Source organism: Hibiscus syriacus, unplaced genomic scaffold (assembly GCF_006381635.1).
Source record: "Hibiscus syriacus cultivar Baekdansim isolate YM2019G1 unplaced genomic scaffold, ASM638163v2 tig00113725_pilon, whole genome shotgun sequence".
Classification (NCBI taxonomy): Eukaryota; Viridiplantae; Streptophyta; class Magnoliopsida; order Malvales; family Malvaceae; genus Hibiscus; species Hibiscus syriacus.
This window is the reverse complement of record NW_024063471.1, coordinates 3,865,096-3,877,787: the sequence shown is the minus strand read 5'-3', so window position 1 is coordinate 3,877,787 and position 12,692 is coordinate 3,865,096.

Below are 12,692 nucleotides of genomic sequence, written 5' to 3'. Positions count from 1 at the left end.
ATAATATCAAGATCAGTTGGTATTTCATATTCAATTCAGCACCATCATATTTTGTGAATTTTACAAACATTTTTATTATGAAACACACCGACATCTCACTTCTATTCCCACTAAGTTTTGTTCTAAAGTGGTCTTGTGACATCATACAAAAGCTTTGAATACTGTGCAAAGAGCTTCATTAACCAGAAATCTGTGCAGAAGCCACAACTGGATGAATGTATTGTTAAATATTTTACAAATATTTGTCCAGAAACCAAAAGAAAAGATAAATGTGTTGTCAAATGCTTTATGAACATCTGTACAGAAGTCACAGGAATGGATGAATGTGTTATCAAAAGCTTTACGAAAATCTGGGTAGAAGCCACAAGAAAGGATGAATATATGGTCATGTATTTTACGAACCAGTGATTATGGTGCTGAACCAATGTTGCTATCATATGGTGTTTCCATTTATTGAGCCAAGATGAAGTTTGTCTTCTTCAACCTCAAGGTTAGAAGTGAGATGTGATGAAGATTTCTTTCCACAGAAGGGAAGCTAAAATTTTTAACAACAAGAAACTAGTGGAGCCAACTAAAGTTGAATGACATGTTGTTGTTCGAGATCTGATTAGATGTGGAGACATGAAAATAATTAGGATACATCCTCCTTATAATGTGTTACAAGAGTCAAATCAAAACAGACACTGATCTCCTAATTAATCCCTGCTGAGTCAGGCATATCTACATCTACATTCCTCAAAGATGATAGATTTTCTCAAAGATGATAGATTCTCTTTTCAAAGATGAAAGCTTTATTGGATTTCTACACAAGTCCAAGCAAAGAAAGCCGATGTTATCAAAGACAAAAATGGGGCATCAAGGTCATAATTCTGATTACGATAAGATTTCTATAAATGAAACATTTCTTCTGAGATTTTAATGCAAGAAAAGAAGATACAAAGATACAAGATTGTTCAGATGATTCTTCAGCTTTATGGCATGGGTTGCTATACTGATATCCAAAGGTAACCCTGGCAATAAAAGATCAAATGAAGGAAGACCAAGTTCACCACTTTGAAGTCAAATGAAGACTGCATCAACATTTATGCATTCATAAGAACATCATTTACACATTAGACAATGCATTACATTGATACATCTGAGTGCATTCAAACATGAAATTTTACAGATCTTCGTATGAACAAGAAGATTCATGATGAAAAATACCTTACAAGAAGAAGGTAGAATTCAAATCACATCAGGAGAGGCAAACATCTGAAGAATAGATGGACGTAATCCACAGATGAAACATTATCTTTATTTTGGGGCATGTTCCCCAATCAACAAATTATTTCAATGAGAAAACGCTTTCCAAAGTTTCTCATTTAATATTTTCTAAAAATGAAATTGTTGAATAATAAGAAAATGATTTCCATAATTTCTTACTTAGTAAACTATTTCCTACGTCTGTAAGTCCTTCAATGCATGATGTTTTCAAAACCTTCGGGTCATCTGTAAGTCTTTCAGTGCATGATGTTTTCAAAAACCTTAGGTCATCTGTAAGCCCTTCAATGCATGATGTTTTCAAAAACCTTCAGGTCATCTGTAAGCCCTTCAGTGCATGATGTTTTCAAAACATTCGGGTCATCTGTAAGTCCTTCAGTGCATGATGTTTTCAACATTTCCATCCTACTCAAAAGAAGCCAAATGAAAAAATTATTGTTTTTTCGTCTTTGCTCTATTCTTGTTAACATAAAAATGAGCAAAGAGGGGCAGCTGTAAACACTAGTTTTTTCATTTCATTTTTTTATTATTATTATTATTATATTATTATATTATTAATAAATAAATTACAAATACATCAGAGGCCCATGAACCTAAGCCCGTTTACAGTTGGCCAGTATAAACCCTAAACCCATTCAGGGTTTCTACTAGGGTCTCATCACCCAGCCGCCTTTGATGCTTTCAGAAGGCCAGCCGCCGTCTCTGCCGAAGAATCCCAAGCCATATGGTCAAACCAGCTACTGCTGATGGTCGACCGTCCCACGTTGACGCCGCTGCTACTGCCACGCCTAGTTGAAGCCTCCAGAAGACTCAAAAACGCCATCCACGTTGTTACCCTATGGTGAGTCACCACCATAGTTTGGTGACTCATCGAGGGTCATCCCTTGTGACCGGTTCAAGGAGAGACTCGGTGGTGGCTATAAAGCCACTGAACCTGCAAAATAAAAAGGAGGAAGACACAGCGAGCAGAGACAGAGACACAGCAAGCAACCAAGAGAGCCAGAGAACAATGAACCCAAAACAACAACAAAACTATGAAAAAAAATAGAAATAAACATTACCAAAGAGTCAGTCACCGAAGCCTCCAAATCTCGTCAGAAAACCAAAATACCGAAGGTATTTTTTGTAGATCTATGTAAATAGGAAGCTTTTTAGGGTAAATGGGGGTTAGATTCAGTTTTAGATCACTCGGATCTATTACGTGGGAGTATTTGATGATTTCCGGCCACCACATACGGTGGCCGACGACAGAGGTTGGTGGCGGCGCGAGGCTGCCGACCGATGACCGGCTTCTCTCCGGTGAGGGAAGCTAGAGAGAAGCGAGAGAATTTGTTATTCTCTCAGTTAGAGAGAGAAAGTGAAAGAGGGAAATGAGAAAAATGGCCTTAAGGCCGTATGGTTTGGGGCTTAAATACCTCTCCCCGAACGATGCCGTTTTGGGGAGGGGTCTGTTTGTAATTTATTAAAAGTTAAATCCCGTCCGCAGTCCATTAGTTTTGTAATTGTACATTATAGTCACTAGAATAAACTTTATAATCGTTTTAATTTGGCCTCTTAATTTGTTTATCTTATAATTTAGTCATTAATTTACTTATATAAAATTTTAGGTAAAATGACCGAAATAACCATTAAAATTTTGTTAATTAATTTTTTAATCCCAAAAGCATGTTTTAATTCATTTTAATTTGATATTTGAATTTAAGATAACTTTATTTTAGTCACTAAATTAAATAATATGTAAAATAGCACGTTTAATCCTTGTAATTTTAAATAATTAATTACGAATTAGGATATTTAATTTTAATATATTCTAATTTAGTCATTAATTTTAATTACTAGTTTTATTATTATTTTTTATATAGTTTTATTTTCATTTATTTTAGTTATTGTTTTAATTTTATATGTTTATTTTCAATAAATTTAATTATTATTATTATTATTTAGTCATATAAATAAATATATATATATATATATAATAAATAATATTTATTTATTTATTTTTATTTGTTTTCTATTAAAATCCTATTTATAAATTTAATTTTATAAATTACTTTTAAGAAAAATAATCATATTTTAATATTAATTCCTTTTTTAATATTAAGAAATGGCAGTCTTAAAGCAACTGGATGTCTATTTTCTGATATTTTAAATAAATATTTTTAAATTATTTTTAGATAAATGTTTTATTAATATTTATTTATTTTTTTAATATTAAGAAAGGAGATGTCTTTAAGCACCTAGAAGCCCTTTTATGATATTTCTAAATAAATAAATATCTTATTTATATTTAAATTAATATATTTTCTTAAAATTATAAATTTAAAATAACAATATTATAAATTAAATATATATTTGAATTTTTAAATTTCTGATAATAGAGACAATTTATAATTGATAAAGTACCGATTTTGGGCGTTTTAGGGGTGCTAATCCTTCCCTAAACGTAATCGACCATGAATCCTATTTTACTAAAATTTTTGGTTATAAGCAGATCAATTTTATCTTTTAAATTATGTTTTATTCAAAACTATTTTAAAATATCATTTTCAGGTATTTGACCTATCTAACGCCAAGTAAAAATTTGTACCTGGACGAAAACCGGTTACGACAAGTATTATAATTATTATTCCACAATAGTAATGTTTCCAACACATAAATGCAAAGATGGGTTCAGATACATACAATTGTTTGCCTGCAAAAACATACAAATAAAAATAATGAAACATGATTTTTATGTTGTTTTCGACATAAATACATCTCTCTAAATATTAATTACATGTCTTTTGGTTCATGGTTTCATTAATTTCTTCTTTGTTGACATTTCCAACGACCAATAACATTGATATATCTCATTGTTTTGTCCCATGTAATATAATTAATGAACTGCAAGAAACACCATTGTTTTCGAGAGTATTTTTCCTTTATATATTTAATGATGGTTCATCCATTGTGTTTGTTTGATTATCCAAGTAAAATTCTGCATAAGTAACTTTAATAACCTCACAAGTTTATATTAAATGAATGATATCAATATTTCCTATATTAAAATGCAGAAAAATTGTAGAAATTGTGTTTGTCTCTTCTCTCATTCAACATATTCAAACGTAAACACACGATTTATGAATAAGATTAGTAATGAGATTAAAGTTGGATGATTAAATTAAAACTTTTAAAGTTTAGTGACTGAAGTATAAATAAGATAAAAGTTGAGTTCTGAGATTTATAATTTACTCGTTAATATTTGATAATTTGATGAGTAATTGGTGAAGACTGAACGATCGATTATGACTAAAATTAATCAGGAAAAATCCGCCAAAATTTACGAAAGGAATATTGAATTTATTTTTGAAAAATAAAATGGTTTTCAAAATTCATTTTTTTTTATTTCCTGGTCTTGGTACCTTAACCAGTCTGGAGTTTAGAGGGTGATGTTAACAATAAAAATAATTAAAATAATTAATTTTAGAGTTTGTATTCAACCCATTTTAAATATTTAAATTTAAAACCTATATTCATTTATTTATGATAATAAACAATTTATTGAGATGATATCATATATCTATCGATATTGAATTATTTTCAATAAAAATATGTAAGATTTATGGAAGTTGTTTTTTTTAAAAAATATTGGACTTTATTTGTTTAAATTAAATTACTTTTATCGTGTAAATTAGATTGACTCTAGATTTATTTAAAAAATTATTTATATGAAAGTATATTATATTAAGAACCAATGGTTCATAATTATAATTTAGAAAAGAAAAAAGAAAAATGCCAATGCATTAATTATCCCTCATAAATAACACAATTTAAGGTAAAACTTTGTAAACATGACAAAGAAACTCTTACAGATACCATTAGATTGATGATACACATGTAAATTTTGCACTTGGAAATTTCAATCCTTATTGAGCTTGCCTTGTTTACATAGACAAAAACATAGTAAAATCCCAGCTCCCATAGAAGATTACTATCTTTTCAACATCCATTCAATCTTATGTGAGATAGATATGTGATTTTATGTCAAAGATGTAAACTTATAAAATTTACAATTATAGGAGACGAAAATATATCACTAATGAAAGATGTAAAGAAAATATTTAAATAGACTAAAATTTGAAAATATTAAGAGATCGACGGTTTTATCCGCCTCTAAGATCCATTCTTAACCTCAAGTCCTCTTTTTCAAACCTGACGCTGGGCCGTTGGCAAAGGCAGCCTTGGTCGACGGCAAAAGCAGCCCTCGCAACACGGCAAGGAACCCAAGTGCGATGAAAGGCGAGTACATCAACGCTAGTTTATCAGCCATAGGCTTCTGGGACCCAAGCATGTCTCCCACCATAGCTGTGTGAAAATTTTAGCAGAGAGGAACAAAGTGTAATTAGTAGAATTGAGGTTTAAAAAAACCAAAGACCGAGTTAGAGATGAATTTGCCGTGGAGGTAAGAAGAGCGGAACCGAAGATGAGACAGGTGGATTTGAACCAAGGCTTGGAGTTCAACAACACATAAAGGTTGATGATAGCGAGCGGCCAAGTGAAAACAAGCTCGAGCTTCATGTGTGCCATGAAAAAAGCAGGCTGCTCCAGCAGCAAATAATCTTGGTGTTTAATCGTATACCATTTGTACAAACGAACCAGGACGTCCGGCACGGTGGACGTCCGGCAAAAGAGATTGGGCGTCCAACAACGGTGGCACCAACAACATCGACAAGAATGTTAGCAACAAAATCGCATCCACCACTTTGCCTATGAATCCCATGTTTCTTATTTTTTTCTGCCTATGGTGATCGTCTCCCCTTGGTTCTCCTGCAAAGTTTACGGGGGATGTGACGTATTAATATATTCTCTCAATATGGATCTCCAACTCATAAAATAAACTCTATGTAGTTCTTTAACCTACGTTTTTCATCATTGATTATTTCAGTGCTGACGTAATTGTTCATAGTATTGACGTGACAGTCAACTATTATTAATAGAGAAAATAACCTCAGTGACCAAAAATCTCATATAATATACGATTTTAACCAACTTTTTCCGGATTTGCCAAAATGACCAACAAAATCGCAATGCGATCGCTAATTCGCAACGCAATCTCCATTATCGCAAATTAGTTTCCAAATTCGCAACGCGATTATGACTATCGCAATGCGATTTTCCAATTTCGCGTTGCGATTTTCCCAATTCGCAATGCGAATAAGTAAATCGCAATGCGAATTTGGAAAATCGCAACGCGGTACTGACTATCGCAACGCGATAATACAAAATCGCAACGCGATACTGACTTTCGCAACTCGATACTTAATTTCGCAACTCAATACTGACTTTCGCAACGAGATAATACATAATCGCAATGCGATTTTCAAAGCGCCATTAGTATCGCAAAGCATATTTTATTTTCAAATTCCAAACACGAATATTAATATATTGGAACACTGAACCGTCCACAGTATATCCCGTAATCGCAACTCATAACCTAAAACCTAAAATCACAACTCAGTCTCATCTCCATCTCTCACTCTCTCGCCCATCTCCGACGAAATCCGTCCCCATCTCCGGCGAAATCCATCTATCTCCATCTCTTAGAGCCACCCTCACAATCAGAAATGGAAAATCAACCAAATCAACCACCAAGGGTTAGTTTTTTTAATTATTTTCTTTTTGAAATTTTTGCATTATTATTAGGTTTTTCATATTGAAATTGATGAAGTTTACTGGTAATTTCAATAATAGATTAACCATTTCACTTAGATTGCTTATTAAATCAACCGAGAATCGCAACACGAAATGAAAATCGCAACGCGATTTTATTCTCTCGTTGCGATAGTCAAATTCGCGTTGCGATTTTCATTTTCGTGTTGCGATTTTCATTTTCAGAAACTATTCTTCTTCTGCAAATTGAAACTTGAATGAATTGCATTACTTCAACCAAAAACAAAGACAATAAGAAATTCACAGTGTTGCAAATTTAAGTTTGAAGAATAAACTACTACTCTTTATGTTTATTATTGTTTTTGGTATATATTCACAGTGTAGTTTTTGGTATATCTAACTTAGTATGTTTATTGTTTTTGTAGAACTTTTATTCGGCTCAATTGACCTTAAGAAATAAAGTCAGCCTGGCCAAAACAATTGCGTCGAAGCTTTCACCTGCACAAAGAAAAATGTTTGAGGATACTTGCTTCGGGCCATGGCTGAAAGTACAACATCCCGGTGGAGATGCGATGTTGACACACCTGTTTCTTCAAACCATGACTAGGGATCTACCAGATACTATACAACGTCGTGATGAAGAGATATGGTTTGATTTTCCACCGGTGTAAACGTGTTTTGGGCGGGAGGAGTTTTGCTTAATCACCAGTCTACGCTTCGGACACGATGATGTAGGTCGGTACACTAGACACATTACCCGCCCATCATGGTTATCCCGGGTTTTTCCTGAGCTGGAGAGGCCGAATCTACACGTGGAAGACCTGACGATATTATTGAATAAGAAAGATGGTTTTACTCGGATGGATCGTCGATGTTGTCCGAGTATGCCTTCTAATACTTTTGCATGCCGGCTTTTTAGGCAGAGAGGCCAGACAACCTATTCCGAATGATCTAATCAAATTGGTAGAAGACCTAAATACGTGGAACCTGTTTCCATGGGGCTCGTATTTATGGAAAGCTATATGGAATAAGTTATCGTCTGCCTTGGATGATCAAAAAAGTTTGCATGGCGATGGTTCCAAATACACTTTGACAGGCTTTATTTGGGCCTTGACTCATCCCGTGGAGGTGGAGAACAGGGAGATAGAAGTCGTGGCATCTTTGCCGGTCGCCTATCATGAGGTGATGGTGGAGAAGAGGCTCGATGATGTGATGGGATAGGTGATGGCTCTCGTTGTAGAGGTGTATAGTCGGGTCGATCAGGTGATGGCTCTGGGTGAGGTGATGGCTCTCGAAGTGGAGGAAGTGGAGGCTGCTCATCATTCGTGCCATCAAGAAAACGCTGACTAGCTTGCCACCAATCAGTGGCAAGCTCAGCCTCCGTGGGTGTCAGTCTCATTAATGGAATGTTGGCCTCCTAAAAATATAAAAACTCAAACAAAGTTAAACGTCTACTATTAATAACTTGTTTATATATGATAGTATTTGTGTTAACTTACATTATTTATTGTCGCATATGGTATTAAGTCTTCCCAATCCAACATACGTTTCCTCTTCCAGGAAATAGCCCTGGGAATATCATTTGAAGTTTTTATTGCATATGTCTTCATGGCGGGAAAGGCCTCGAATATCCAAATCTACAAACAATATAATAACAAACATTAGTAATTGTTAAATAATTAATTATAATTTTGAAAACATATAGAAATTCTTACCTTAAAGGCCCAAACAAAGCCTGACAAAGTGTATTTCGACCCATCGCCCCGCAAACTTTTGCGGTCATCAAAGGCAGACGACAACTTAGTCCAGGTAGCTTTCCATATATACGAACCCCACGGAAACAGATTCCATGCATTTAGGTCCTCTACCAATAATATTAGCTCATGAGGAATAGGTTTTCTGGCCTCTCTGCCTAAAAAGCCGGCATACAAAAGTAGTAGAAGGCATAATCGGACAACATCGACGTCATTCATCCGAGTAAAACCATCTTTCTTATTAAACAATTTCTTCATGTCGTCGACGTGTAAGTTCGGCTTCTCTATTGACTCATCAGGAAAAACCCTGGATAACCATGATGGGCGGGTGATATGACGAGTGTACCGGCCTACATCATCGTGTCCGAATCGTAGACCAGTGATTAAGCAGAACTCCTTCAGCCCAAAACAAGTATACGTCGGTGGAAAATGAAACCATATCTCTTCCTCACCACGTTGTATACTGTCGGGTAGATCGCTAGTCATGGTCTGAAGCCACAAATGGGTCAAATTAGCATCTCCACCCGGATGTTGTACTCTCAACCATGGCCCGAAGCAGGTTTCCTCAAACAATTTTCTTTGTGCAGGTGAAAGCTTCGAAGCAATTGTAGTGGCTAGGCTAACTTTATTCCTTAATGTCAATGAAGCCGAAAACAATTTCTACAAAAACAATAAACATACCAAGTTAGATATACCAAAAACTACACTGTGAAGATATGCCAAAAACAATAAACATAAATAGTAGTTTATTCTTGAAACTAAAATTTGCAATACTGTTTTGTTTTTTGGTTGAAATGAAAATCGCAACGAGATAATGAGAATCGCAACACGGAAATGACTATCGTAATGAGAGAATCGCAACGCGAAATGACTATCGCAACGAGAGAATCGCAACGCGAAATGAAAATCGCAACGAAAGAATCGCAACGCGAAATGAAAATCGCAACGCGAAATGAAAATCGCAACGCGAAATGAAAATCGCAATACGATTTTCGTTTCGTGTTGCGATTCTCTCGTTGCGATAGTTATTTCCGCGTTGCGATTTTCATTCTCGAAACTATTCTTCTTATGCATTACTTCAACCAAAAGACAAAACAAAGACAAATACTAACTTCACAAGCTAAACAGTTTAGCAGTATTGGCAGCAATCGAATGAATTTAATAAGAAATCTAAGTGAAATGGTTAATCTATTATTGAAATTACCAGTAAACTTATCATCAATCTCAATATGAAAAACCTAAAATAATGCAAAATTTTCAAAAAAAAAAAACAAAAAAAAACTAACCATCGGAGGTTGATTTTCCATTTCTGAATGATTGTGAGGGATTTCTGACTGTGAATGGTTGTGAGGGATTTCGTCGGCGATGGGGACGGAAATCTTCGGAGATGGGGACGGATTTCGCCGTAGAGAGTGAGAGATGGAGATGGGACTGAGTGTTGTGATTTTAGGTTTGAGGTTATGAGTTGCAATTACTGTGGACGGTTCAGCTTCCGATTTATTAAGAAAAAATTCGTGTTTGGAATTTGAAAAAAAATACGCGTTAATACGAATGGCGTTATGTAAATCGCATTGCGATTTACGTATTCGCATTGCGATTTTCCTAATTCGCATTGCGATTTACTTAATTGCGTTGCGATTTACGTATTCGCATTGCGAATTATGAAAATCGTAACGCGAATACGTAAATCACAATGCGAATTAGGAAAATTGCATTGCGATAGTCAGTATCGCATTGCGATTTTCCAAATTCGCATTGCGATTTACTTATTCGCATTGCGAATTGGGAAAATCGCAATGCGAAATTGGAAAATCGCATTACGATAGTCATAATCACGTTGCGAATCTGGAAACTGATTTGCGATAATGGAGATCGCGTTGCGAATTAGCGATCGCATTGCGATTTTGTTGGTCATTTTGACAAATCCGGAAAAAGTTGGTTAAAATCGTATATTATATGGGATTTTTGGTCACTGAGGTTATTTTCTCTTATTAATAACATAAATGGGTTAATTTGACTTTTTTGTATTTTGTTCAAGGGCTCAATTGGGTTTTTTAAAAAAATCAAGGATTTATTTAAGTTTTGAAAAAATAAAATTTATTTTAAATTCTATATATAAAATTATTCAAATATTTAAAATATAAAAAATAAAAAAATAAAAATAAAATTTAAGTTATTAAAAAATTTAAATATTCATATTAAAAATACTAAAATTATTATAAAAATTTAGAAAAAAACTGAATATACGTCATAGTTTTTAAAATTATAACTTATAAATTATAAAAAAAATAATTTTTAAAAGAAAGATATATTATACATAGTATATACACGGTAATATATAGGCACATCATCCACAAATATACGAAGTATTTTACTGGATTAATCTAGATTTACAAATTTTAAATTATTCAAGACTTAAAAATTTTGTATTAGTCGAAATTTATTACCTAATTATATTTTATATCGAAACTTATTATATAATTATCTTTTAAAATAATCGAGACTTACAAAAAATAATTAGAAAACATAATATGTTTCGATTAATATAAAAATTATAAGTCTCGATTAAATTAAATTTTGTAATTCTTGATTAATCCAATAATAATATTTTGATAAGTGTTGATAATATGTATATATGTCATGTATAATATATTTTTTAAAAATAATTTTATATTTTTTTAATTGATTATTTTATAATCTATTATATATATTCTATTATTAAAATTTTTTATAATAGTTTTAGTATTTTTAATAGCTATATTCAAATTTTCAATAATTTAATTTTCATTTTTAGTATTTATATATATATATATATATTCATATTTGAATAATTTTATATTTATAATTTAAAATATTTTTTAAATTAAATAATCTATTGAACTTATTAAAATATTAATTTGACTCTCGAACAAAATAAAATAAAAACTAATTTAATTTATATGTCATGTCATATATTATATTATTTATCACAATAAATTGTCATGTTAGTATCGTGAATTGTCACATAAACACGTGAAATGTCATATCAACAATTATAATGGTCAACCATAGAAAATATTAATCAAAAACCACTTTAAATTTATCTTCTAAATTAAAAGATCAAATTAAAAAAATTAATACAAAAGTTATTGATTTTTGTTTGAAAGCATAGGGGCTTGGGTGCCTTATTGAGATATGTGGGGAATCCATTTTCTCCTTTTTCGGCGTCTCCGTTGCAATGAAAATACTCAAACCAGTCAATTTTGATTTCTAGTTCCTATTTTTGACTTCTTCAAAATTATTGGTAATTTAATGTTTTATGCCGAAATTAACTTATTGTGGACATTTACCGGGAAGTTTTCGAGCTTAAGTGGCAATAATTTTTTTTATAAAGTATAAAAATAATCTTTAAATTATATGATTTTATTTTGGTGAGTATCATAGTTATTAAAATTTATAAAAGGGTCTCTTGATTATATGTCACTAATTTATTGAGTATTCGATTATTAAATATATAAAATGATCGCTTAACTATTCATATGTTTCAAACTCATTTTATTTTATTAAAAAAATCGATAGTCGTTTGAGTTGAACATTAACCTACTGACTCGATATGATAAAATCATAGAAATCCACGGGAATCCGCATTGCTGATGAATTTATATAGCCGACGCTTTTCCTCGACACGTTCAATTTGATTCGGCACACTTTTAATTTTGCAAGTCCTAACCTCCGAAACAATAGGGATTAGATTAATAAAGCAAATCAATATCCGAAAAAGTCGAGAAATGGATCAATCAAAAGTCGAAAAAGGGTGACTACGCCAAGAAGTGGAGTTTAGTCTAATCAGACAAAATTAGTTATTTTTTAATCTTTACTTTATTCTCGTTCCATAATAATAAGAAAGAAGTAATTGTAGAAATCTAATTTTATTTGATTATCTTATTCAGATTTTTAAAATTTTCATGTCTTTAATGTGAAACGTCAATTAAGAAATCATTCTAGTTACAATTGAGGATTTTAAAACTTCAGTTTTATTTCCTATAA